The sequence below is a fragment of the Emydura macquarii genome, unplaced genomic scaffold (assembly GCF_026122565.2).
Source record: "Emydura macquarii macquarii isolate MOO-44397 ecotype Brisbane River unplaced genomic scaffold, CSIRO-AGI_Emac_v2 contig_1363, whole genome shotgun sequence".
Taxonomy (NCBI): Eukaryota; Metazoa; Chordata; order Testudines; family Chelidae; genus Emydura; species Emydura macquarii.
In genome coordinates this window covers 15,089,581-15,108,434 of record NW_027131500.1, presented here as the reverse complement: position 1 = coordinate 15,108,434, position 18,854 = coordinate 15,089,581, and the positions used below count along the sequence as shown (strand labels likewise).

The following is an 18,854-nucleotide window of genomic DNA, read 5'->3' as shown; positions in this document are numbered from 1 at the left end:
CAGCGCTAGCATAGCCAGCACTACATGATTTCCTTCCAGCCCCTTCTATTATACAGTGCATGTCAAGGGCATGCCAGGGGAGGAAGCATAGGAGGCCACATCTATCCTAATGCTAACACTTAGTTTAAATGACTTTTGTGTAAGTTCTGGTGAAGGCTCGTTTGTTAGATTTTGAATTACTGTCAACCATCATGTCCTTCATTCATTTTTTATGCTAGATAGTGAATTTGTAGTTCCAGAGTATATTCCAAACTATACTCTTAGCATAGTAATTTTGTTTTACCTTTAGTTTCCAGTTAATTGCAAGCAAACTATCTTTACATTGGTCAAGGTCTAAGACATCTTGTAGCTCTTCAGGTTATACAGATAGTTATTAGGATAGCCCTAATCTCTCAATATCATCAGGCAATTCTGGTAAAGGGTCTTTATGTCAGGCAGTCTAATACAGTTCTTGAATGATTCTGGCCAAAGCTGTCTGGCATACAACTCCCAAATCATGGGTTAACGTAGTTTGAAACTTGTTCCTGTCTTTTTCTGATATATATCTTAGCATAATAAGGGCATATCACCTGGACTGAGAGCAAGAAATATAACTTTTTGTTCTCTGGCCCATTTGGTTCATTTGCCCTATTATCTCAAAATGAGCATAATAAGGTTCAAAAGATTATTTTACTTCAGGGCGGACAGCTTTCTGATTTGATCAATTAACCAAGCTGTCTACATAGGCACTTATCACAGTGTCTTGTGGCTGCAAACTTGTCTCTGGATTCCATAAAAATGTGTGACTTTCCTCTGTAGTACTTCTCTGAATTCCTGAAGAAGGAACTGTAGGTTGTAATTCAAACAGATACCGTCCACAGATTTTCTAGCTCAGTGTGTGATGGTCTAAAATGGACTCAATTTCTTTTGAACAAAAATTAGTCCTTGATTTGTTTCTTCTTTTACTTTGTCAATTTTATGATATGGTTCTTCAATCATTTTGTAGAATTTTTGCCTAAGTTTTATCTCCAACCATGATTATTTTGTGACAACATTCATCTCAAATGATTTCTAGCTGTTTTCATGTTTCTCATTTTTTTTTTTTTTGGATCATGATTTTATAGCAGGTTTGTACTTACCTTTGTATAATTTGTAATGTTTGGTTAAGAAATGTCCTCAAGTATACCTGGCTGCTTTTTTCCCATCCTTCTATTTCATCTTAAGTGGCTTTGATATGGTCTTTCATGTGCTTCATACATATTGATCTTGGTTAATCTTATTTTTTCCCATTAGCTGGTCTCTAATTTCATTTGCCAGGTTTTCAGTATCATCCATATTTGAAGAATGCTGATAAAGACCAGTTAACAGAAAACAGCTCAGCTATCTCTGTCAACTCTACATGGGCTTCAAGCGACGTAGTCCCAGGCAGAATTTTGGGTGTTTTCAACATAATAAATAAAGCCAAAATACACTATACAAGTGGATCTGTAGAACCAAAACAATGCGGCTCAAAACTACTACTCACCATTCCTCAAGAGTGATAGACACAGAGCTATGTAGCTCCACTCTCTTTTTGAACATCCCAAATCTCTTAGGAGTGATACATGGAAAGCCAGAATGAGAACTACATCTGTATTACAACTTAATTTAATTTACATTAAAATCCTAACCTCCTTAACAGTGCTTTGAAAGTTGACTACTTTATCATTATTACATTTATTCAAAACCTAGCCTAAATAGAGAGTCTAATATATAATCATATATTTATAAAATCTAAAGACATTAAATAAGGAAGCTAAATAGGAGAAATAAAACTGTTTTTTTCACTTTAGGTACATTAGCAAAAATTATTTGCGGTTTTCAATTAACAAGTGACACTGAAATGTATACTTTTTCTTCAACAAGGATCATCTGTAGGTTTTTCTTGTACTAACTGGTAACTATCAATTTCTGTAATTATATGTTTGCTTGCCCAGCCTCCCTTCATTAATGTGGAAGATTTGTTTCCAGAGATGCATAAGTAACTCACATGCTTTCTACTGCAGCATTTGACTTTGTTTGCCCCAAAGAAAGAGAGATAAGCAATGGAGAGGAGACATGGATTTCAGTTGGAACATTCTGTGTCTCTATACGCTTGCAGAATGCTGTGCTCAGCCTAGAAGGGCACAGAAAATCCAGCAACAGGATGTGGTGGTGAACTAAACATGCACATGTTTCTTGGTCCTGTACTATTTAACATGATTATCAATGACCTGGAAGAAGACATAAAATCATCTGATAAAATTTGCAGATGACACAAAAATTGGGAAAGTGGTAAATAGATGAAGAGGACAGGTAACTGATACAGGGCGATCTGGACTGCTTGGTAAATTCGGCCCAGGCAAACACTGGGTTTTAATATGGCTAAATGTAAATGTATAAGAATGTAGGTCAATGTACATAGGGGATAGGGGATTCTATCCTGGGAAGCAGTACTGAAAAAGATTTGGTGATCCTAGTGGATAATCCGCAGAACATGAGCTCCCACTGTGACACTGTGGCCAAAAAAGCTAATGTGCTCCTGGGATGCATAAACAGGGGAAACTCAAGTAGGAGTAAAAAGGTTATTTTTTCTCTGTATTTGGCATGACTGCAACTGCTGATAAAATAATGTATCCAGGTTTGGTGCCCACAATTCAACAAGGATGTTGATAAATTGGAGAGGGTGCAGAAAAGTGCCACAAGAATGATTAAAGAATTAGAAAACATGCCTTGTAGTGATAAGCTAGAGTAAACTGCTTGAATCTTACAAAGAGAAGTTTAAGGAGTAACTTGATCACAGTCTATAAGTATTGACATGGGGAACAAACATTTAATAATGGCTCTTCAACCTGGCAGAGAAAGGTATAATGCTGTCCAATAGCCGGAAGTTGAAGCTAAACAAAGTCAGACTGGAGAAAATAAGTCAGTTTTTAACACAGAGTAATTAACCACTGGAACAATTTTCCAAGGGCTATGGTGAATTCCCCATGACTGACAATTTTTTAATCAACATTGGATTTTTTTTTCTAAAAAAATCCGCTCTAGAAACGATTTTGGGGAAGTTCTGTGTTATACATGAAGTCAGACTAAATAATCACAATGGTCCCTTCTGGCCTTAAAATCTAGGAATCTGTGAATACCTGACAGGTGTTTGTCTAACCTGTTCTTGAAAATTTTCAATGACAGAGATTCCACTACCTCCTTAGATAACCTGTTGCTTAACTGTCCTTATAATTAGAAAGTTTTAAGCTATATAGTTATGGAGGAAAATTATTTCCTCCTGAATAGAAAAAATGACATTGTGTCCCACTATAATCTGAAGGAAGTACATGGCCCTTTGTCCCTCATATTCACTTTAAAATTATTATTTTTGATACTTAAGAACACATGCAGAAACTCCCAGAAAAGTCTGCAATTACTTTTGTTTTATTTTAATTTTCTACCTTTTCTATTTTATTTTTTCCTACTCTTGGGCAAAAGCATGATCGCCTTACTTACATTGGTGAGTAGTTACTTGGCTTTAGTTAGACTAGTTACCTGAATAACTACTCACCAATGTGATCACTAGCTGCCCTCTCTAAAAGGACCACAACAACAAGCCAATGTGCACGAAGTTTATAAGTTTAAATGTCTCATCTCTCATTGACTTAGTGGGTTTCATGTGTGTTGAGAGCAGAAATTAGCCCAGAGGTGTACTGCAGGCCATTTACTTTGTCTTTTATGTGGCTTGTTCAGGCAAATGGATTGTTGAGCAACCCCAAAATATATTATATAGAGTGATATATACCAATAAGTGCTGTTTTGAGGCCTATATAGAATAATGTAGAATTCTGCAGATAAATCTGTGCAGAAGATCATTTTTTTTAAATGTCTCTGTTTACACTTATCAAGAACTCACAGCTTAGAATGCTTTTGCCTATTTTCATCTGGGAATCTCCAGCTGCAGAGCTCACTTTCCCCATTGATCTGATGAAGCCTAAGTTTGTTAACCTTCACTGCACATTGCCAGGCTTCTCTGTTCAGACTTTTGCATTAGGGGTAGATTTGAAGAGGTGTGATTTTCTTATGTGGCTCTTTGAGCATCTTTGAAAAGATTTTTTTCTCAGTTTAGTTATGCTATAACTTGTGATTTTAAAACTGATGTGCTCTATATCCATAGAGATTATGGATTTGCACATTTTATAAACTGAAGAAATAGTCAATACACAAGATGCATATATGTTTGGGTGTGTTCAAATATTCTCTGATATATACAACAAAGAGAGGAATTGAAACAAACGACTAGCAAGGTGGTAAAAAATGCATTATAAAAATGGAAAAAAAAGCATCATAGAAGCTGGTGGACAAGATAGGTGTCAAGAGTGAGGAAAGCGATGCTTGGGACAGATACTATATCCAGCCAAGAAACACAGTTGAGGTAGAGTAACTACAGAATTGTGAGAGAGTTGATCCCTCAGATACCTGTCAAAAGCAATGAAAATTTCATATGGATTGTTAGCATATAGGCTTAGTTTGCATGAAAGACAGACAAATAACCTGAGGAACTAATTATCCCTAACTACTCACTGACATGACAGACTGCACTGTCTCTTTTCAAGTAGAGATACGCTTCTTGCTTCCCCGAAGACTCAGTGGTTTGTCAGGCAGTGGCCCTTCTGTGGTAGTCTCCTCAAAGATCAGTTCCAGTGGGGCTGGCCAACAGGTGCCCCCAGACAATGATTATGGCATCATCAGGCTAGAAGGTTACAAAGTCTGGCCTCTGCTCTCTCCCTTTCCTTAAGAAAATTAAGATGAACAGAGTGATCCCAGGGTCTAACAAGGTGCCATACCAGGAAAGGAATTGCTGGAACATCTCTCTACACAGCAGCCATCTAGGTCTGCTGAATGTTGTTGATACTAGTCTGATGATCAAAATCATAGTGGAAACCCAAAACCATTATGCTTTCAGATAATTTTGAAGCTTTAGGTGAACCTTGCTTTTGAGCCATTAAGATCAGTCTGATTTTTTTTTTCAAGTCCCTATCAAACTATTCAAACTGTAGTATCTTCAAAAAAGAATCTATTACATAAATAATTGCATTTTTTTAAAAACTCTGAACTCCCATGAGTACAAGCTATTGTTCTTTTTCTTCTTTTAAAAAAGAATCATAATTGCAGACACAGTCCCCCACTCACATTTAAGTCACATTAAGAGCTGCACTTTCAGATATTTCAAGTTTCTTTCAACGTTTATACATGTATTCACTTCATGAACAAATACCTATTTTATCCCTCAAATACAAGACTGGTGGATGCAACTTTGGCTCCCTCTCCTCTCCCCAGAGAGATGAATGGAGAAGGATCCACACATCTTTGATGTTAGTCATGTTGCTTTGTACAATGTTTGAAGCTGCTCAGGTACTACGATGATGAGTGTGGTATATGAACCTGAATAAAACAGACTGACTCATACGGGCCAGGACATCCCAAATTGCATATGAAATTTTAACTCATGGTCTTTTGTATCTATGTTTTGCAGATGATAGGGTACATTTAAACATACACACTACAATGGTGTCAGTCTTAATACTGAATTTCCACACATCTGTCAATATAAACCAGACCTTTACTATTGTTTTAGCATTTTTGTGAGTGAAAATATATATATATATATATAGTATACACAAAGACAGATGCGTACATAACCTTTGAAAAATTTAATTATAGGAGAGAAAATTTACTAAATGAGAGCCTGGAGCAGTAGATGAATGAGACTATCACAATGAAAAGAGGTAAAGAACATAAATATATTAAAATATTAGATTCTTGGCCTAGACGGGCGCCTTTGTTTAATTTCTGAGGCCTAAAGCATTCTACCTGCAAAGCAATGACAATATGGTGAAAAATATCTGATGGATTGTTATATATTGGATATTATATTTGCTTATGAACAAGATAATTTAGGAGATTAGTAATATTATAGTGTCTTTCACTTATAGATTATTTGTTACAATTTGGTTCATGGCAATAGTGGTTGAAAGCCAGTACACTTTCCATAACAGCAGTGGTTTGTCACCAAGGATGAGGTCATAACTAGTCTTTAAATAGTGTGACAAAGGGGCAAGGAGCTTTTATCTGCCTTTACATAGCACCTATAAGGGCAAGACAAAATTGCGCATAGACACTGCTGCTTCTCTGTATACTCCCAGGAGCAAGGGAAGAAGCAAAGACATAGCTATACCCCTGGATCAGCCTACAGAGCAGATTGAGGACACATTGTGAGGAACAAGCTACACCACCATTCTAGAAGAGGGGAGCTCAATCAGGGAATGGAGCTCAATCAGGGAATGTATAGTGACTATATTACCCTCTTAACTACTGCCTGATCCCAGCTGGTCAGAACTGGAAAGACCAATGGAGACAACACTGAGAAAGCCTGCTCGTCCCCATGAGGTACTTGGCCTGATGACTTCACTCTCCAGGGCTGACAATTCATCACCTTTTACAAAAAATGAATAATAACTTAGGTTCAGATGTAAAGCCCAGGAAGGTCAGTGAGAGGCATTTTGTTGACTTAGATGTGCTTTGGAACAGGACCTTAGGATGGGGGGAAAGAAAAAAATGGTTACTGCTAAAAAAATGGAAACAAGAACAAAACTGTGGGATGCAGAAGTTGAAAGGGCAATTTAAAAAAAAAAAATCAAACCTAAAGGAGAGATTTCTTGCCTGTGAAAGCAAAATATGGGCTCTCTCAAAATGGATATTAAGGATCTGTTCTCACACTGGTATATATGGGAGTTATTTGCATAAATCCCTCCCTACCACATCAATAAGAAAATAGACTCCTATATTTATAGGGGAGGAAGTCATTAAACGTTTATTCTCTTGTTCTTATGCATACTTAACTCTCAGTAACATTCATTGCAGTTCAGCACGCAGGCATTAAGAGAGCAGATGCTATTATTTGTGTTTATCTATTAACTCTTACTTTAAAAGTTCAACTGTATAGCCAATACATATGCATTGGTGACACAGATACAGACTCTCAAAGAAGAGAGCGAAGAATCTGGCCTGTCTGTTCCAAAAGATGAACATTTGGGTTTTTTTCAAAACATTTTTTTCAAAATGTGATTATTCTATTTGGAGAAATAGAAACATAGTATGGTATCGTTCCAATGCCCTCATATTTGTATTTGGTGCATTTTCATGAAGATATTTCAATTGCTGAACAAACCCTTTCCAAAAACAATTTTGGGAAAGGCAGGACATTTTTATTTGTATTATATATAATTAAATGATAAAATATAGCAAACAACTAGATAAGCTTGTTTTCTTGAACAACATAGGAACTGCCATTCTAGATCAGACCAAAGCTCCAGCTAGTCCAGTATTCTATGTCTGATGGCAGTCAATACTGGAAGGAAGGCTTTAGAGGAAGGAACAAGAAATACCATAATGGAAATATCAAGGTATAACTATATGGTATAACACAGGAGAAGTTTCTTCCTAATCTAAATTAGTGGTTGATTTATGCCTTGAAGATGAGTGTTTATATCCCTTCTAAAGTGTTTCATTTTTATGTAAGGTATTTGTGGATATTCTCACTATTTATAGAAGTTATTTTATGAATCCTGATAGTCACTTGGCTTCAGTGATAAATTGTGATAATAAATTTCAAAGATCAATTATGTACTGTGTAAAAAAGTTTTACATTTGTTGCCATTCAATTTAACTGAATGTCCTGTAGTACGAGAAAGGGTAAATTGGAACTTACCTGAATTACCTTCTCAGTATCATTCATTGTATTGTATTCCTTTATCATGTCCTGTCTTTTTCATCTTTTCTCCAGTCATTTCAATCTCACCTATTATGGAAGTCTCTACCTACGTCCAATATTTGTGTGGCTCATCTCTGAACCTCCTATATCTCTATTCTACTAAGGACTTCCTGAGATAATGTGACCATCACTGAACACAATATTCAAGATAAGAAGGCATGGAATTATAATATTATCTGCTATTTTCTATCTCATTCTTTGTACATTCTAACATTTTGCTTACTTTTTTTGGCAGCTGTTGCACATTGAGCAGTGATTTCCACTGAGCTGTCCACAGTAATGCCAAGTCTTTTTTCCTGAGTGGTTACAGTTAATTTAAACCCAGTAAGTCCTATAAGTGACACATTGTGCCAGATTATATAACATTGTGCTAAATCAAAAATATAACACAACACAAAATATTCTACCTTGATATTTGAACGGCAAATTGGTTATTTCCTGCAATAAATTAAGAGAACTAAATTTCCCTCCTGTTTACTCTTGCATTCCCTCATTTACTATGTTTGTTTTGGCAACTAAGAGCACAATCCGACCCAGAAGATTTATCCAGATAATTAATGTATTAGGATTACAACAGAATTGTAGGAATTTTCAAATAGTTGCAATATAGAAAGCATCTAGCATTTTGTGATGGCTTTTGGAATCCAAATCATTATCAATAATAATAAATGAGACATTTATATCATTTATTAAATGTGACATTCCTATGGTCATGAACTATGCTGCCTATGGCTAATATTAAAACATAAGATATACATAGTATTTAATTGTAAATGCAGGTGCTCAACACCACTGAAAATAATCCATTTTTATTTAGGCACCTAAACATGACTGTATAAACTTAACTTTAGACACCCAGGTTTAAAATTGTTGGCCCTTATTAACACAAGAATGCATTCTTAGTGGTAGAAATATTTGAAAGTTACTACGAACCTTGCTTAAATAAAATATACTTAAGTACAAAACACTATCAGACAGAGAAAAAATATCTTGAAAATATCTTTCATCATCTTCCCTCTAACATATTAAAGTACTCATCCAGTACTTTGTTATACACTAAGTCTTTCTGAAGCCTGTTCTATAAAGTTCTGCTGGACACCAATCTCAGTTAATTCAAATGCAAATATACTTGAAGTGGGTTGAAGTTCAGTTATCAGTGACAGTGCTGCCAACTGGTCCTCAGATTTAACTCTTCATATTCTTTTACAGTCTCATGGTTTGTATGATACATTCCTAATAAAATGCCACTAATTTCACTTTAAATATGTCAAAAGGGTAATTAATTAAATCAAGCTGTCATGCCTATTTCGTGGTTTATTTCTGAAACAGTGAAGTGAAATATCTCAGTGAAAATTAACTGCCAAATAAATACATATATCTACATATCACACAGAATAATAAATATATAAATCAATGTACACTCAAATTGTTACTCCAGCTCATCTGGGAATCATGCCTTTTTGGGTCCCAATAGGATTGGTTAATTTGAACAACACCAATCTACACACCTGTTCACATAGGTAATTATGGGGAGTGGAAAATTCTGTCAATGGGAAGCAGCTCCTCAGCTTCTCTGCCACAGAGACCGTGAAGAATTTTCCCTATCCAGATTTCCCAATCTTTATTGTTGAGGTAAAGGTGGGCCAGAATTAATGATAACATGTCTGTTACTTCTTTCTTTTCATTTTTACCACTGATATCTTTATTACAAACTCACAAGTACAGTATCCATCAGCAAGAAGCGCCTTGCAGCAGGAGGAATTGGAGAGGACTTCAGTAACCCAAAACCATATAATCTGGAAAGTGAACACCACAAAGTAGCCACAGAGGAAAGTCTGATTCCATGGAAGAGATATGGAGAACCATTGTGAGTGGGCTTATTCTTCCTGGGTGCAGAGAGCAAAATCAGGGAGTGGTGGGAAGGACTGTTTTTCCTGAAGATTGGGCAAATGATAGTAGCTTTTTATCTTAATAATTGTTAGATATCACCAAAGGGGTTAGCTTTTTACTCAGCACAACCCTCACTGAAATCAAAGGTCATCTGGATGGCCCTGCACCTATGAAACCTGGTCTTTATTACACAGCATAATATGTTTAATGAAAGTTGTAAGTTATGGCCCTTTTAGTGAAACACACAAGAGACCTGACTGTCTTTTCTGCCTCTCAGGAATTAAAAAAACTCCTACTGTATCAAACTCTAATATCATGACAAACAACTCTTAACCTTTTGATTTGTTGTCAGACACTACCAATGCATCTGACGAAGTGGGCTGTAGCCCACGAAAGCTTATGCCTGCAGAAATTTGCTAGTCTTTAAGGTGCTACAGGACTCTGAGCTTGTCTTCACTTACCTCAGAGATTTGGTGGCAGTCAATTGGAGTTACGCAAGCTACACAAAAAACTTGCGTAACTCCCATCGACTTCTCTGCTTCTGTTCTGCGCGGCGTCTTCTCTTCACTGCACTGCACCGACGGGAACCGCATTCCTGTCGATGCAGCGCTACGCCACTTGAGAAGGTGGTCTTAATATGTCGATTTCTGGATTGACTGAGTGGGTCTTCACTGACCATTCAGTCGATCCAGAGAAGTCGATCTGACGGCGGAGTGAAGACATAGCCTCTTGTTGTTTTTGCTGTATACAGGCTAACACGGCTACCCCCTGGAACTTTTTACCAATGCTTTAAAACAGATGCAAACTAGAAAAACAAATTAATTCATTAGGCTATCCATTTTGCTTTAGAATTACATAATGTAATGGAACAAGTTATAGTAAATAAAATATTGATTTACTAGTTTAATGTAAAATAATTTTTAAAAAAATCAAAGTTAAGACTTGACCCAGAAGTCACTCTTTGAATGCCTGGTAATTGAATACATAAGTTACATCATGCTCTGTTCTCAGATCATTGCGACATCTGGGAATAATGATGTAATATTGTTTACTGAAAACCAAATTTCTTTCCCCTCCCCCCCCCCGCCAATTTTTACACACAGACTTTGAACCATTTAATTTAGGACAAACCCTTTAGGCCAACCTCAGATTTGTTGTAAATGAACATAATGGGATTGCCCCCCTTTATTTCAGATATGAATTTGGTTTTTTAAAGGATAGGTATTATCATGGAAACAGTGACAGGACTTTAAGTGTAGCATTGCTGTCTGTAGAAGCTGGGGAATGTTAATGTAAAATATACATCTTTTACTTTGAATAGAAATTTAGAATAGTGGTTTGCAGATGGAAGTTTGTGATTTTTTTATTTGTTTATGGGTCTTAACGTAGATGGGTGAAATCTCTGTTTTTTAAGGAAACATTGAAGGCTAGGCAAGCACAAAGAAAAGTGCAGAATAACAGTTCAGTATAATTAGATCACAACAGAGAAAATCTTTCAAACAGAGTAACATAGGCAAAATTCACTTGAAACCCAATCAATAACTTTTAGTTGCCATTGTTTAACACAGCAAAATAACTGCATGGCCCACAAACAAAGGTATGCTAAGAACTACTGAAAGACCTCGATATTATCCTTGTACATGCATTTACAAATACGTTCACGTACTTGGTCAGTGTTGGCAACACTCACACTGCAGCCTTTAGTAAATGGGAGGTTTTGGCTGAGTAATGACTTTATAATAAGGGCTTAAAATAGGCAACAGTGTTGTGTGCAACTGTGTTAGTTTGAGAATTAAATATACCAGTGATTCAACTCTGTAAGTATAGTTTTCATCAGCTATCAAGAGATAATTTTGTAATTTAGATTTTTTGGAACTTTATGCTAACAAATCACAATGTAACAAGTATATAAATCTGTTGCAAGGATGAAAAATGACTGTTACAGAAGGTGCTTAATCATACGAGCTGAACAAAAGAAATATTCATGGGCCACAATGTCTGAATTACTCTTTGATTATATGTTCAAAAAAATGTCTGTTTGAAGACAGCAATACCATTTTACTACTTGGAAAGTCTCTGCCCAATACCTAAAATCTGTTATTTTTAACCTGTGATTCATAGCTCTAAAAGAAAGCAGCATAGTATACATGAAACAGTCACATATAAAGATTTACAAGAGGTACAATAAGAATTTTGTTGTAAATTCTAAGTACATAATGTATCATATGATAAATTTCTAGTAACTTGATTGATGACAATGAGTTCAACCCTGCACACTCACTGAACTGTTCATGTAACATTTCAAAATATAGTTTTCAAAACAATAACGTAATCTGTCTTTGAAAGCAAACTTATTGAAATTTCACACTTCTCAAAAAAAAAAAAAAAAAAAAATGGGGAGGAATCAATTATAAAAGAGTTCTAATTTATGAAAAACCTGAACATATTTATAAACAAAGATTCACATGAGTTAAAGGAGATACAGACCTTTTCTAATTGTAGGCTCATGAAGGTTAACAGTCTGTTTGAATGCTGCGTATAAACTTTTTTTCCCCTTCAGGGTAGGAAAAGGGGAGAGCTACTATATAATTAGCGAGGGAAAAAGCAAATTTGACTAAATTTTGTATTTCTTATATCTCAGTGATGGGGTTCAATACTAATATAATTTCATTAGAACATTAGCATTTAGAATTACTTTTGTCTCAATTTATCAGCTTTTAACTTTACATTTCAGCCTGTCTCGTGCACTTCTGCCAAGTAGCTTACTTATATTGTAACTGATAAATATTCACTACAATCACACTTCAACTTTAAATAAATAGTGCAGAAAAAATGTTACTGCAATAATGTGGAACATAACTTTTCTGCTTCTGGAATGAAGCAGATAAATGGAGATTATCTAATGCTTATACCTCTTAAGGTTACTTGTACATTACAAATATGTTATGCAGCACATGAGTTTTAGATTTTGAGTTTAAGGTTGCCAGAGTATAAAGTAATAAATAACGTCACAAAATACAGGGTGGGGACTTAATTTGTTTCCCTATCCCGCTCAGTCTGCTCACTGGCGCTGGCTACAAGCAGCAACACACCATTCGTTTCGGAATCAGCGTTTAGCTCTCAGCACACACACAAATCCCTGCTCCTCAAGCTGTATACACAGGACGTGGAGAATTCACAGCATCTTCAACAGCAAACCAAATGGAGCAGAGCACTCTGCTGAGCACGCCAAAGGTTAAACGCTGCTGAAACAGCGACATTTCATCTGCCCACGCTTCCCAGTTCCATTCAATTACCATACAGCAGCGGCCCTATAACGCAATATAATACCGTACTATTAAATCAGAGCTCCACATTTACATCTACTTCTAGCCCAGAGGAAGGCCTGACATTCACCAGTCAATACCAGAACAAACAATCCACAACTTTCAGAACACGCCATCCCACCCACCCCGGGGGGAAGGCGAGGAATAGCCCTCGCAGAGATTTCAATTTCACAAGTTTGCTGCTGTTATTTTTATCAACCACTACCCTGAGGCATCACTCCTGTTCTCAGCCACACACATACACCAGGGCAAACATCAGGCATTTCTTTGGCAAATCCTCTCTAATTCCTACTTTGCACACTACTTCCCAGCCTGACCTTACATATCCCTCGCCCACAGGCGAAATCGATTAGAGATTACCTCCCCTCCCCCCCAAATTGGCAGTTTGTGGAGTATCTTCCTGAATGCAAGTTAATTAAAAGCCATCAAAAATATAATACCCCCTTTCACAAACTTGCAATTATTTGTTCATTATGAAATAAAATATTTAAAAATCCAGCCGCCGGGACTATAGAAACTTGGCAACAAAAATAAGCCTCCAACTTCCCATTCTGCATTTGTCTCTTGCTTGCAGAGCCCATTTTGATGCTGAAAGCTGCTTAAATCTTTCCCAAGTGTTTCCTCTGCACTGAGCTCACAAGCTCACAACTTCGCACTGTCTTTCTTATTATTATTAATTATTGTTGTTGTTGTTGTGTGTCTTTTGCGCCAGTCCCCCTTCCAACAATTAGACATGCATTTCCATTCCACCAGAGCGTCCTCCTTACCTGCTCTAACAGTCACAAAAGTCCCCCAGGAGAAAACGGTGTGTCCTTTTGCAAGAGAGCGGGGCACTCCGAATTTGGTTTCCTTTCACCAGATGCCCAGACCGTGACCGCGCAATGGAGAGAAAAGGCAGCCAGCAGTTGGGGTCGAACTCTAAAGCAATCCCCAGGAACTCGTCTAGCAGGGCGCCCGGCAGCAGCAGCGCCGGGGGTGGGGTGGGCACAGAGGGAGGGTGAAGAACCTCTTCCAGGGCCGACCAGCTCCTTGGCCAAGTTGCTGCTAGGTGGGTGGTGGAGCGGAAGGGGGTGGGGGCGGCGTGGCCGGGGGAGGGCGGGCGAGGAGCCGGGCTGGCGCGCGGTCCCGGGTTCAGCACCAGCAGCGCCGTGGACAGCACCAGCTCCTCTCGCCTCCACTTGGTCTCAGGCACTGAACCCGCCTGGCTCTCCCGCCTCCTCCCTCCCCGGCGCTGCCACTCAGCCCCGGCGTGTCCCGCCTCTCCCCCCTCCCCAGCCCGCACGTCAGCCCTAGCTCTTCCCTGATTTGCGTGCAAGCCGCGGAAGGGGCAGCTCGGCTCGGCGGCCAGCAGGAGCAGCCGGCCGTAGCGGGTGGCGGGGACGGCCAAGGGCTACCCCCGCCCCCCTCTCCCCGCCCGGCCAGCCGTAGCCCGGCCGCTGCAAAAGCTCCCAGGGCAGGAGCTGCCGCTGCCGAGGAGGCTGCTCCTTCTGTCCACCCGGGCGGTTGTCGGGGTGCCCCCAGGCCCGGGGGCTCAGCCGCCGCACAGAGCTGCAGGAGGCTGGTTTCCTAAGCAAGTCTCCTTGGCGTGCGGACGTGCCGAGCACTTGTTGGGTTTCTTGAAGGGGGTGAGAGAGGGGAATTTACGCTCCCCCCCCACCTTCGTGGACTCCCGCTGATTAACTAGCACCTCTCCTACCTGCATGCTGGCCGAGGCGTTAGCGCACAGACGCCGTTTGACACACAGCCACTCACCACTGAGACCTAAAGCCAGCACCCCCCGGCCCTGGTTGTCTGCACTGCTGTGGCTGGGGGTAGATTCCAAGGGGGAGGGGGGAGAAGAGTGCAATTACCCCCAAAGAGTAAAGCGTTCCCCACTTGAACCCAGCACCGGCTTCCATGCTGAAGGCAGAATGGATGTTACACAGCATTGAGTAGATCTACTAGAGCAGTGGGCTCGTGAAAGATCAAGTATGCTGGAAGCGTTGCAGAGCCTGGAGCAGTAATCCCTACTAGCTCTCTCCTCTTTTAGTGGCCCACTTCTGGGGTACAGCTTTTCACTACACCCAGGATATCGGTCTCTCAGGCCGAATTTACAATCGGGGTAATTTTTAGTTACTAGACATAAGGAAAAACATGGCTGGAGAGCAGGACCATTGTCATTATGATACTCAGCTCTTGTGAAAGAAAGTTGGTCCCTTTGAAAAAAAGGCGGAAATAGAAGGAAAGTGACACCACCAGAATGTGAAAATAGTGCTAATGGTTTAGGTAAAGAATAGAAGATTTAAGCAAAGACAAATTTACTGATTTAAGAGATTCCCTGAAATATGTTCCACTGAAGACGTTTAACAATCTGATATATTACTTTTTAATTAATGGTGGAAGGTTAATAAATATGGTGGAAGGTTAATAAATATGTTGCTGGTGCTGAAATCACAGGTTACATGCTTCTGGCCTTTAGGGTTAATACATGTTCCAGATTAAAGTATTAAACTATTTTTACATCTTCCATGGCTAGGGTGAGAGACTCAGATCAGCTGCAGTGATCTGTGATAGCATGCTAAATTAGTTAATTATCCTTGCTGCTATATGTAAAATCCACTGCTGTAGCAGCAACCATTACACACCTAAAGATGTGGTCATTCTAAATGATTGATTTTATTTTTCAGTATTTCTGATTGGGCATGGAACTAGGTAAACACATCATTTAGCTTTAAGAACTCAACTACTTACAGATAATGTCAGCACGATTGTGGTTTTTTGGTATTGGGGTGGCTGTTTTATACACCCACAGTTAAGGCATGAAAACAGGTAACTTTACTCATAAGACTAGTCCCATTGACTATAGATGTAGTACATGCAAAGAGCCATATCCACAGCCCTTATACATCCCCCCCTTGCAGTATGCTGATTTTATGACCTCATTGCACAAGCAAGCTTAGCTGACTTCCAGAGGATTCTGGATCATCGCCAGAAGGCCAGCAGAGCTGGCTCGCCTCCAGCCCTCTTGTAGCCTACAGAATAGGTACATGGCTGATGAAAGAGAGATTACTGACCATTATTGTATTGTTGAAGCTCCTGTTGCCAGCACTCAATTTAAAGCAGCATTGAAATGTCCAAACAGCTATGCCTCCTAACCACCTAGATGCCCTGGCAAAGATGAAGATCTAGCCCAAAGAATGCTTTTGCTCCAACATCAGTAAAAGTTGCATTCGTATACATGACTGCAAAACCACCACCACCACTCCCCACATATCACATATGGAAACTACATACATTGTGGAGAATAAACCAGCAAGGAGAGCATGTATAACAATATGAAAAAATAGTCTTCTATGTCATGTAAGTTCTAACAAAGGCAATATAATATTCCTTATCTATACTGTTTGGGTTGATAGGGCTTTTGATTTAGACGACCACCAAACACAGCAGATGAAGGCAGTAGAAAAATCTTCTTATCTGTAAATCTCATGTCTAAATCTCATGTCTATTTAAGACTTTTAATTTGAATACTAAATGTGTACCCAACAAAATGACGCATGAATTAGAAATATCATTCTGTATTTCTTCTGTGTGTATAATGAATTACATTTCTCTTCTAGTCATGTTCCTGTTCTCTCCTTTTTTGGACACCTGCTGTGACATCTAATTTTGCAAGCTCCCATTTAATTATAATTCTTTTTTGTATTTGTATTACATATACAATGTTATTTCCCCCTCCCCCCTTTCTTGCATCAGTTATCATGGCAATAGTTGTTGCTAATTAAAAGAAGCATGCTTTTGAAAATCTGAGCTTTGCATCTACCAGTGGACAGATGATGTTTACTATTTTTTTTTTTTTTATGTATTCTAGAAAAGTAGGCCATAAAGCAAAATGTTTATGTGGGTAAATTAACCAAGACTTTCTTAATTATTTTAAGCAAGGTATAGCTCACACCCTCACTACTGGAAAGCTTAAGTCCACTGAGTCTCAACTGTATTACAATATAAACATTCACTTGATTACTTGCACTTTGCTCTAACACATATACACACCACTTTATGGAAAATGCATGCTGTATTTAGCAATTAGTTGTTAAACAGGAGGGATTGCGGGTGCTTAGTTTCATGTTTCTGCTTTCCAGGGCTATTTAATTTGGATGGTATTTGACAGTATCTTGCCAGATGCAGTGTAATATGCCATACACTACAATATTCTTTATAAATTTGCTATGTTTAAAAGTCCCACATGCATGATTTTTAGCTGTTTATGTTTGTTTTGTATCTATTGTATAACCTTAACTGTTAACTCAGAGCATCTACAGTTTTTATTTCTGCTGTACAATACCTGGATACCTATTGACTTTCTTGGCAGGTTCTGTGATGAAATGAATTTCAAAGTTGCCATATACTTTGTTAAGTCTATTTGAAAAAGACAGTGTCTTTTTTTCTTTTTTTTTTTTTTTAAAAACAGGCCTCAGTATGCCCCATGTAAGATGGACAACACATCAAAATTTCAGTACATAGAAGAGGAAAACAATGCAAAATGAACAACTTTAATCAAAAGTTGTTCAGCACTGAAATCTATTTGTCCAACAAATTTTTTGTCCAACAAAAGTATTTCTCTCATTTATTATGTACCAACTTCTGTCACGCTTACAATATGTTAAACAACTGGACCAGTTTTAGTCTGATTTGACTCATTTTTCCTTCCACATATGGATAAGGGCACTCTCCTGAATTCTTTTGCATTACTATTAATGGAAGTTTTGGGTGCAAAAAGAATGCAGAATTAGGAGTTGAAAGTGCAAGAACAACTTTAAGGGTAGGTTTTTTTTTTTTTTTTGCATCTGTTATCTTTTCCATTGTTAATACTTCTCATGTCATCTTTAGTCAGTTCTCTAAATTTAGGGGTTATAGTCTGCATCCATGTTGCTACAGTATATCAGCATGCTGCTACAAAAGAGAAAGTTTCAGAAGGACAGATTTTGCCATCCTTGCTCATATGGAATAGTACTTTATTCCACAAGTCCTCTCTTTGACTTCAATGGGTCAAGGTACTGCTACAACAGGAGTACATGTGCTGAATGATCACTGCATGTTTCTTGGGCAGAATCGAGGGTCTTATCCAAAGCTTACAGCAGTCAATGGAAAGACTTTCTGTGACTTCTGGGTTTGGTTCAAGCCCTGTATGAATTAATATTGCCAGTGTTTTATCTTTACTTCTTTTATGGTTTACTAAATAAAGTTCTTTCACTGAAAAACAATTTTTAAATCTACAGTATACTTTTAAAGTTTTACTACTATCAAGTCAACTTACTTAGAATTAGATAATTTTAAATCTGTATATTTCCAAGTATCAATAAAGTTTCATCCCTATTATTTGCTACTTTGTAACATACAAGTCTAAACAAACCTGAATAGAATTATACTGAAGACAAATACAAATATTCTTTGAATCAAGTCAGTATAATGATTTTAAACACACTGCACTTACTCCCTAATTTCCAATCAATCAGTTTTACACATTGATTCCTTTTATTAAGTATTCTCTAAGGAACTAATGTTAAGGAAATATCTTTAAGGGCCGAATTATATCATCCTCACCCTCCATTCTGCTAGATCCACTTTATGCTGCTTGGCACAAAGTAATGGAAACCAGACAAATGGCCTGCACAGGGGAATGTTGCTGGTATAAATCTGCTGGAGATGGCCAGGCTGCCTGCTGAACCAGTTGCCTTACCTCTCCCCTGTTGTAGGGGGAGGTAGATAGCAGTTCAAAGTCATAGTGGAGCTGAGTTCTGCTACACCTAATTCTTCATTGGTGTAAGCCCATGTTCAGGCTT

General features: G+C 38.2%; 1 protein-coding gene across 1 annotated transcript in view; it reads right to left on the bottom strand.

The window, feature by feature from the left end:
* FSTL5 (follistatin like 5) overlaps positions 1–13,937 on the bottom strand; it is a 488,015-nt gene extending 474,078 nt beyond the window's left edge. Inside the window, exon 1 of the mRNA XM_067551803.1 lies at positions 13,800–13,937. The gene's annotated coding sequence lies outside the window, so the exon portion shown is untranslated. The remainder of the gene's footprint in view (positions 1–13,799) is intronic.
* Positions 13,938–18,854: the final 4,917 nt, after the last annotated feature.